Source organism: Oryctolagus cuniculus, chromosome 1 (genome assembly GCF_051225735.1).
Source record: "Oryctolagus cuniculus isolate XC-2025 breed Fujian yellow rabbit chromosome 1, ASM5122573v1, whole genome shotgun sequence".
NCBI classification, from domain to species: domain Eukaryota; kingdom Metazoa; phylum Chordata; class Mammalia; order Lagomorpha; family Leporidae; genus Oryctolagus; species Oryctolagus cuniculus.
This window is the reverse complement of record NC_142867.1, coordinates 135,630,829-135,641,157: the sequence shown is the minus strand read 5'-3', so window position 1 is coordinate 135,641,157 and position 10,329 is coordinate 135,630,829. Positions and strand designations below refer to the sequence as shown.

General features: G+C 44.0%; 1 long non-coding RNA gene across 2 annotated transcripts in view; it reads right to left on the bottom strand.

The window, feature by feature from the left end:
- Positions 1 to 1,955: 1,955 nt before the first annotated feature.
- The window catches only part of LOC149128650 (uncharacterized), a 58,428-nt gene continuing 50,054 nt past the window's right edge, over positions 1,956 to 10,329 (bottom strand). The window contains exon 3 of one of the 2 annotated variants that reach the window (XR_016222325.1): positions 1,956 to 2,510. This is a non-coding gene — a long non-coding RNA (uncharacterized LOC149128650). Of the gene's footprint in view, positions 2,511 to 7,518; positions 7,690 to 10,329 lie in introns of those variants that run through there. The other variant, XR_016222328.1, reaches the window with a different exon arrangement.

The following is a 10,329-nucleotide window of genomic DNA, read 5'->3' as shown; positions in this document are numbered from 1 at the left end:
CCACCCACAACCCTCCCATCTCCCACTCCCTCTCCCATCCCATTCTTCATCAAAATTCATTTTCAATTATCTTTATATACAGAAGATCAACTTAGTATATACTAAGTAAAGATTTCAACAGACTGCACACAGTATAGAGTACTGTTTGAGTAGTAGTTTTACCGTTAATTCGCATAGTACAACACATTAAGGACAGAGGTCCTACATGAGGAGCAGGTGCACAGTGACTCCTTTTGTTGATTTAACAATTGACACTCTTATTTATGACTTCAGCAATCACCCGAGGCTCTTGTCATGAGCTGCTAAGGTAAATAATATTTAACATGACAGATTCGAACACTTAACTAGAGATATCATCTAGGTTGGCATTCATTCCTTAACTAAGAAATTCATCTGGCCAGCGCCACGGCTCAATAGGCTAATCCTACGCCTGCGGCGCCGGCACCCCCGGGTTCTAGTCCCGGTCAGGGCGCTGGATTCTATCCCGGTTACCCCTCTTCCAGGCCAGCTCTCTGCTGTGGCCCGGGAGTGCAGTGGAGGATGGCCCAAGTGCTTGGGACCTGTACCCGCATGGGAGACCAGGAGGAAGCACCTGGCTCCTGGCTTCGGATCAGCGCAGCGCTGGCCGTAGCGGCCATTTGGGGGGTGAACCAACGGAAGGAAGACTTTTCTCTTTGTCTTTCTCTCTCACTGTCTTAACTCTCCCTGTCAAGAAAGAAAGAAAGAAAGAAAGAAAGAAAGAAAGAAAGAAAGAAAGAAAGAAAGAAAGAAAGAAAGAAAGAAAGAAAGAAAGAAAGAAAGAAAGAAAGTTAGTTCATCTTTACATTGAGTGTGGCTATTGAACAAGCTAGGAATCCATTAAACTGAGCTCCACAATGATGTATTCCTGGACCCTTGGCCTGAGACAACTGTGCCCCATACCTCCAATTACATAAAGACCAAGCTAGTCCTGTCTTACTAGGGTTTTTCTGTTTGTTTTGTATTTGCAATTGCCTTATAACTCAACCCTTATGCAAAGACCTGTTATTATCCCACCTTTGTGTCAACATAGCACTCACGTTCAAGTTATTTTGCCTGTGATTTTATTTCTTCTTCCTGTGGTCCCATTAACTTCTCAAACCCTAGTTCTCTAACCTTTAAGTATCAGCTTCATCAAGTGATCTCTCTCAATCTCCCTTTTGGAACTTGGTGCACCAGCTTGTCTTGGATGGAATTTTTCCTTTATGCTTTAGCCTAGTGAAAATCAGTCACAATGCACCTGGCCAATTTTGCACCCACTCCACTATCTACTAATGGCAGAGGATTGGGCCAGATATCTCAGAAAGAGGAAGAACAGAGTAGGCAAGCAGAAGAGAGTGGATAGAAATAGAACAAATAGTAATTGAGGTACATTCTGGAATCCAACTTTGCTCCTTTTTGGAAAATTGAGACAATTTCTCTTCTTCCATGTGCTGTCTTTCCCTAAGTAGTACCAACAGTTATCGCCTGGTCACATAAGCGAGCCAGTAATGTATCTTTTCAATTTTTTAAATAAGCTATGAGCTTTTCCATGGTCTCACTTAACTAAGATTAACCACATTATCTCTACAATTTCCAATGGAAATATCCTTTTCCCTTAACAGAGAAGGACACAGAATGAGTGTTGAATAATACTGCCTTTTCTCTATGATCTTGTTAACATCTCGTCATCTGCCCCAAGCTCGTCATCCTTCTTCTCCTTCCAAGACTCCCTCAAATAGTCCTTAGTGGTTATTCTCTGTGTGTTAGTTTTAATGCATTCTGGACTTCAGTCCTCCTGCCCCTGTTTTCATAAACTATTTTTTATTTGACAGATAGAGTTAGTTATTCTCTATTTGACAGATAGAGTTAGACAGCGGGGGAGAGAGAGAGAGAGAGAGAGAGAGAGAGATGCTATGCTACTGTGTTTACAACTTGGCTATAACTCTACTTTCTACCTTCTTCCACACCACAATCCACCATCAAGTTAAATAAAGAAATTTCTTATTCATGGGTATCATCCATATCTATATGGCCAGAATTTTATATTTTAGAATTTCCCTTCTCTCTCTAATCAATATTCTTTTCTGGAGACATATAGACAAAGGATTTTCTCTACTTTTCCTCAAGGGAAAAAAAAAAAAAACGTAATCCATTCCTCAATGCCCAAGACCTATAGGAGTCTACTCAGCATCCCACATTTAGACTTCTCAGTCTCTACTGCCACCTCGATCTTGTGAGTTTCTACATTCTTCTTCTGGTAGGTGTGCCTGATCTCCCCGCCTGTCAAGTCCTAGGGACTCTTAGCGATGCTGTCACCGATGACCAAAGTGGAACCATTCCAAAGAAAGGAGGCTTCCAGGGGGCAGAATCAGGGTTGATCAGAATCACCTGCAGCTCATTTCCACTTAGAGCTGATCTTCTTGATGCCTGAACCTTGTTCTTGCTCTTCGTGGTTTTCATAAGCCAGTGCTGCTGTCCCCATGTCTTCTCTTCTGAAGTTGTGATTTGCACTGGAAGAACAAGGGGGACACCACTGTTGGACGCCTGTATTCCTAAACTCTTCCATTTCTGTAATAAACTTTACACTGTTTCCATAAAGATGTGCCCCAAATACAGTAGCTCAAACAAGTAGATTTCTTTCTTTCTTGTGTCACCATTCAGTGTCGTGTTCCAGGACAGATCCAGGACTATCACTCCCTGGCATTGTCTGGAATTCCAGCCTCCTTCCAGCTTGATCCTTTGCTATTTTCTAAGGGTGGACTTCAAGGTCCAGGCTGACTCCGCAGCCTACAGGAAGAACAGAGGAACTGAAATGAAGGTCCAGGAACTTTCTTTTAAGGAAATGATATGTAAGTTGTCTACATCACAACATCCACTCATATTTTTCTGGCAAGAACTTAAAGATCACACAGCCACTTCAAAGGAGGGGAGTGTTGGGAAATAATAGTTATTTATCAGGTGTGACCAAGAGTTCTGAGAAGTGTGATGTGAGAAATTCTGTTATTCAAGAGAAGAAAGAACTGACACCAGGGGAGTTAGCAATGCTGAGCCCTGCTTTCTAACTAGAACTTCAAATCGAGCCAGACAAAGCAATGAGCAATTCAAAGGTGACACCCAACACCCTTCCTCTCTTTCCTTGGGAAATACACAAAGGTCGTCCTTCCACACTGACCACTGCAGTCAAGTTCAAAGCCATCCTCTTTACCTGAGCTTTATTAATGAACATATAGATCATTTCATGAATGGCAAAATTTGTCTGCTATTCTAAAACCAACAAAAAAGCTTTAAAACTTAAAAAAGTAACTTTTTTCTTCCCTAGTGGCTTTGCCTAAAACCTCTTTTCTCTTGGAAAAAAAAAAAAAAAGCAAATCAAATAAAATAGAAACCACTGAGCACTCATGCCCATGCCTGGGCATAATCTTAGCAATAATCTTCCCTTTCCTGCCTTTTTTTTTTTTTAAGATTTCTTTATTTACTTGAAAGTCAGAGTTACACAGAGAGAGAAAGAGAGACAGAGACAGAGAGCTCTTCCATCCGCTGGTTCACTCCCCAATTGGTCGCAATGGCCGGAGCTGTACAGATCTGAAGCCAGGAGCCAGGAGCTTCTTCCGGGTCTCCCACGCAGGTGCAGGGGCCCAAGCACTTGGGTCATCTTCCACTGCTTTCCCAGACCATAGCAGAGAGTTAGATTGGAAGTGAAGCAGCCTGGATTCGAACTGGCACTCAAATGGGATGCCGGCACTGCAGATGGCAGATTCACCCACTACACCACAGCGCCAGCCTCATAGTCTCCACTTTTCAATCGATATCGTTAGGCACAAGTTGTAGTCAGGGTTATGCACTTTGCAGTTTTTGTGGTGTTTTTGGGCAAATCATTTTCATGGCTTAAAACTTAAGTTCACCTGCCTATGAAATTAGTACGGCAGTTTCAAATCATGGTTGCAAAATCTTTGACACCATTCCCTTTGGGAAGTGGACTCTATGTGTCCTCCCCTTGAACCTGGGTTGGTTTGTGACTGCATCAACCCAAACAGAGTGCTTTTTTAAAAAAGTACACATAAAAGCGAAATTTAGGGGCTAGTGCTGTGGCGTAGCGGGTAAAGCCACCGCCTGCAGTGCCAGCATCCCATATGGGCACTGGTTTGAGACCTGGCTGCTCCACTTCCAATCCAGCTCTCTGTTGTGGCCTGGGAAAGCAGTGGAAGATGGCCCAAGTGCTTGGGCCCCTGCACCCACGTGGGAGACCCAGAAGAAGTTCTTGGCTCCTGGCTTCCAATCGAAGCGGCTCCAGCCATTGTGGCCACTTGGGGAGTGAACCAACAGATGGAAGACTTCTCTCTCTCTGCCTCTCCTTCTCTCTCTGTTTAACTCTGACTTTCAAATAAATAAATAAATCTTTTTTAAAAAAGTGAAATTTAAAGATAAATTTATATTGGTGCAAAACCTCTCTGAAATCCATGCATAGTTTTTTTTAATATATCTTTTCTATAAACTTTTTGAAGACCCTGTGTATGTGTGCGTTTCAGGTTTTTTTCTGCACTGAAATGAATGTGTTTTCCTTTAATGCTGCTGTGGAATTTTTGAAGTACGCTCATTACAAAGTAGCAAAGGTATCACTGAGTGATTTGGGAGCTCAGGTCTGAAAGCAAGTTGCAGCTTCTGCCTTGGGCACTGAAGTGTTTCTCTTGGAAGCTGGATCAGTCACGTGCTGCTGGACACCCCCGCGAAGCCCAGCCTTCCAAACAGCTCTCTAGACACCCTGCGTGGGAACCAAGCGCATTGCCTCCACCAGACTAGCCCATCCACAGTCGGAATGCCATTGAATGACCTCCGTTCCTGCCTGCCCTCCTGCCCTTCAGAATTGCAAAGTGGAGCAAAACTGCTATTGCAGGGGTGGTTAACATCCAGGCCAGGGGACACACAAGGCCCACGAAGCCATTCGGTCTGATCCTGCCAAGGCAACTGAACATGGAACTTGAAATTTAATAAATCTGAAGCAGGGTAACTTATAAGCTGATAACCTCGTATGGTCTGCAAGTGATGTTATAAATATCCAAATGGTCCCCAGCAGAAAGGAGCTTCCCCACCTACAGCTCATTAATATTTGGGCAGTTTTTAACAAGGCAATGGGAAGTATAGCTACCTCATTTGCACCAGCCATAAAATCTTTTCCTTGTCTGTCGGATTTCTCTATGCACATCCTTTCCTGTATTTACATAATGAATTAACCCTCACTTGCTTTCCATTAAAGGGGTAGTTTCTATAATCATAAAAACAAAATACGGCCGGCGCCGTGGCTCAATAGGCTAATCCTCTGCCTGCGACACCGGCACACGGGGTTCTAGTCCCGGTCGGGGCACCGGATTCTATCCCCGTTGCTCCTCTTCCAGTCCAGCTCTCTGCTATGGCCCGGGAGTGCAGTGGAGGATGGCCCAAGTGCTTGGGCCCTGCAACCCCATGGGAGACCAGGATAAGTACCTGGCTCCTGCCATCGGATCAGCGCAGTGCACCGGCCGCAGCAGCCATTGGAGGGTGAACCAACGGCAAAGAAAGACCTTTCTCTCTGTCTCTCTCTCACTGTCCACTCTGCCTGTCAAAAAAAAAAAAAAAAAAAGTACTAAGTGGCACATTTTTTCAAGTTTACGTTAATGAAAATTAGTTTTGGGGAGGTTGTGCTTTGAGGATTGGATAATAGTCTTTGAAGTTTGTGAATAAATGTTCTGACGTGTTGACCTCTGGATTCTCTAAATAATGGAATAAACAGTGTCCAAATCACAAGATTGTTGCTGGATCAGAAGCACCAGGGGATTTTAGGTCGTCAGCTTGCTTTGCTGGACCTGCAGGAAACACATGGGGATGGTGTTGACAAGCGTCTCCTGTCTCAGAAGGTTCTAGAATGAGCGAATGACTGGATGCTGTCTGTGAAGGGGCAGAGCCTGAAGTCTGAAACCGTCTTTACACGAAGGCGATTGCCTCCCAGTGCGGGAAGGTGCCTCAGAGAGCCCCATTCTTACGTGAAGCAGGCTGTGCAGTGCAGGCTTCACACCTCGTCAGCGAGAACTGGGAGTGTCTGGGAGCCCGCACTTTGCAGCAAGGAAGAAGGAGCACGCAGAGGAGGAGCGTCCTCCGTGCCCTGCCTGCCTGTCTGGAGCACAGGAGGTGGAGAGCGCAGAATCCTCCCTGCCCTGCCTGCCTGTCTGGAGCACAGGAGGTGGAGAGCGCAGAATGCCCTTTCTTTCCCCCAGGCAGCAGCTGGCCAGTTTCCTTTGCTTTGGTATTTTTGACACAATTTGAGGGGCTGCCTTCGGTGTCTCATTAGAGAATTCAGAGAGTTTTTTTTTTTTTTTTTTTTTTTTTTTTTACAGGCAGAGTGAACAGTGAGAGAGAGATACAGAGAGAAAGGTCTTCCTTTGCCGTTGGTTCACCCTCCAATGGCCGCCGCGGCTGGCGCACCATGCTGATCCGATGGCAGGAGCCAGGTGCTTCTCCTGGTCTCCCATGGGGTGCAGGGCCCAAGCACTTGGGCCATCCTCCACTGCACTCCCTGGCCACAGCAGAGAGCTGGCCTGGAAGAGGGGCAACCGGGACAGAATCTGGTGCCCCGACCAGGACTAGAACCCGGTGTGCCAACACCGCAGGCGTAGGATTAGCCTAGTGAGCCGCGGCGCCGGCCAGAGAGCTTCTTGCTCAGTTGGATTTTCTTCTTTGTCTTTCTTTTTCTCCTGGGATATAATTGTCTTTGGAGACATTAAGGTGTGCCAGTGTAGTTTTCTGTGGCTATGAGAGAGTTGAGATAGATGATAGATAGATAGATAGATAGATAGAGACAGAGATATAGATAGAGATGATATAGACAGATGACAGATGATAGATAATGATTGATGGATTGACTGATGATAGTGATTGATGATAGATAATGATTGATTGATTGACTGATGATAATGATGATTGATTGATAATAGATGACAGAGTTAGAAAACGCTTCTTTCTTATAACTACCTATGCAATCCTGTCTACATATTTGCTAGAGTTCAGCATAGGTCTTTGCAAGAAGAATGAAATTCTCCATTATTCTTCCTCTCATAAGAACACTGTAATCAGGTCATTACAACCGAGCCCAAGATTCTCTGCATCTGAGAACCTGGGCCCCTTGCCTACCTCCCCCTAGTGCAGATGCTGTGTCCACTTCTTTCCACCTCCCCTGCATTTTCTAGGTCATTGTTCTACATCAAATCCTAAACAAACGCAAGAGACGTTTTTAGATGAGAGGAGACTTTAGTCTATGAGTAGAGCCAAATGTGAAAACAAAGCAAAACCTAACACAGAAACACTTGCATTTATTTTTAATCTCCTTCTTTCCCTCATCACTCCTCTTGATTGCTGTTTACTTTTGCCATATTTCTCAGCAACACAAGCAGTTTTGTTTCCACTCTGTTTCCTATCACTTCTCTGCAGCCAACCATGGTGGGAGTGGGGTGGGGGTGGGGGTGAGGGAGTGAAGCCAGAGGGAGACTGCCATCTTGTGCTCAAGACAGTGTCCTTGTCACGGTCATTGCTTCTGAAATCAAATTTGCTTGTGCATGTTGGAGAAGAAGGCCTTGGTGTCCAGCTCTGATGTCCTCTGACCTAGGTTTTCCCAGAAGCTTCCGAAATTCCCCATCCTGTGGTGCTACTCTTTCTTGGCGTCCCCTGTCCAGGATACAGTGAATCATCCTTGAGTTGAAAGCCAAATTTGTTCAATGACTCCAAGTGTGACTTGGTGTAATTACAGTTCAAATGCAGCTATTCACAGTTTTATGACGAGGCTCAGTGACCCAACTCAGAAGGGTGAGCACTCAAAACTAAGGCATGACAGGTGGTTTAAAACCAGACTTGTGGGTATTCTCTGCACCTTGCTCACCACCTCTGTGTTGGTAACCAGCCACTCACAGATGACACGCTGCAGGCCAGAACTTCCCCTTGCCTGGAAGCCTTATGGGGACAAGATCCCACAGGACCCGAGAACACCCAGGGATAGGCCACTCCCTGGTGACACCTAACATCTGCCTAAGTTAAGTTGGGCTTAAGTCAATAAGCTTAGAAAGAGCAAACAAAGGAGAGAAGTATGGGAAATAGAAGAAAAAGGAAAGAAAGAGCCACAGGCAGAGAAGAGAAACTTGGGATAGTCGAAACTGAAAAAGTCTAAAGGGAATAAAGAGAGCTCCAAACAGGAACAAGAATTTAGGAATAAGCACTGGGCAACTAAAACAAGAATGCTGTGGCACAATGAGTTAAAGCTGAGGCCTTCAGTGCTGGCATCCCATATGGATGCCGGTTCGAGTCCCAGCTGTTCCACTTCCAGTCCCTGCTAATGTGCCTGGGAAAGCAGTGGAAGATGGCCCAAGTCCATGGACCCCTGCACCCACGTGGGAGACGTGGAAGAAGCTCCTGGCTCCTGGGTTTGGATCGGCTCAGCTCTGGCCATTGCAGCCATTTGGGGAGTAAACCAGCAAATGCAAATGGAAAACCTTTCTCTCTCTCTCTCTCTCTCTCTCTCTCTCTCTCTCTCTCCTCTCTCTCTCTCTGTTTCTACATCTCTCTGTAACTCTTTCAAATAAATAAAACAAATTTTAGAAAACCAGAATGCTGGACAAGTAACAAGAAGAAAGATGGCACTGGAAAGGGCCTTTGTGTTGAGGTGTCAGCAGGGATTGGTGGAGACCACAGCAGGCCGCAGACACATGCTCCACGTGGAGGAACAGCTCACCCCGCGCAGCGACAGCAGGTGGGGATGTGGGCCTTCTATCCCTGACTCTTCTGGCTGTCACAGAGAATTCATCCATCTGCAGTTGTACAGGAGCTTTTCACTTTGAGCTAGCTCAAAATATTATTTAAAAATGTCCCTGTGGGACAGATATGTCTGCAGACCACATCTGGCCTGTGGTTATTTACTTAAGGCCCTCCCCCACCTTGATACAAAATTTTATTGCAGGTGCATAGATATCATAGCTGGATCCCATCCCGCCTCCTTGTCTCTCATTCAAGAAGGTGTATGAAAACACAGGTAAAGGGAGTGGCATGGACGGTAACGTTCACTGATCTTTCTCAAAAAGCATTCACACAATTGGACAGTCAGAGGAAGCTCAACATAAACCCCACATCTTACACAAAAATTTATTCAAAATGAATCATAGTCTTAAATGTCAATTTTCAAATTATAAAATATTGAGGAGAAAAAAAAGCATATATCTTTGAGATGTAGAGCTAAATGAAGAGTTACTATATTTCACATAAAAAGATAATCCATCACAAAAAATGATAAATTGGACCTCATAAAAATGTAAAATACTTGTTCTGAGGAAGATCTTATTCCAAGCATGAGTTATAAATTGTGAAATTAAATTACATATTTTCAAATCACATAATCAACAAAGGAACCTATATCCGGATTACACAAAGAACTCCCAACACTCAACATAAAAAAAAAAGTCTAATTTGAAAATGTACCCAAACATGAACAGCTATTTCACTGAATTGGAAATGTAGGTAGCAAATAAGCAATAAAAAAGATATTCAACATAATTCACCATTAGAGAAAATTAAAACCACAATAGGGATATCACCACACACATTTGAGAATGGCACAAGGAAGAAATAGCAATAACTTCAAATGTTAGCAAGGATGCAAAGAAATTAGGTCACTCTTAGATTTGTGGAACATATAGGAATGTAAAGTGGCACAGGCACTTTGGAATGCACCTTGGTAATACACAAATCCAAAAATGCATTTATTGTATAGCCTAGAAATTACACTTTGGGAATTTAATCTTAGGGAAAATTATACCTCTATTTATATTGTATGTTCATATACAAAATAACATGTACATGGATGTTCAAGGCAGCTCTATTCGTAACAGCGAAAAATTGATAACAGTCCTAACTTCTTCAGTGGATGATTGATTAAACAAAATGTGCTCTATCTATGTAAGAATAAACCACTGATAGACATGACTCATATGGACCTCAAGGAAATTATGCTGAGTGACAAAAGTCAGTCTCAAAAATTCAGGAACCATATGATTCCACAAGGTAATAGTCTCAAATATTTCAGGGACATTGACTCTCTAAAAATGACACCAATTCCAGAGGGCTCAAAATATTAAAGAGACCGATCAGTCAGAGAAAGGGCTCATCGAAGTCAGGTGGTCGGCAGAGTTTAAGCTCGGGTCCATTTCACAGTCTCTGTCCCGTGGTAATTCCCCCAGTTCCAGGAAACATGATTAGAACAGACATACTTAGCAGGTGGCAGAATCCCAAAACTGCTTCCCTGACCTGTGGACGCAGAGCTAT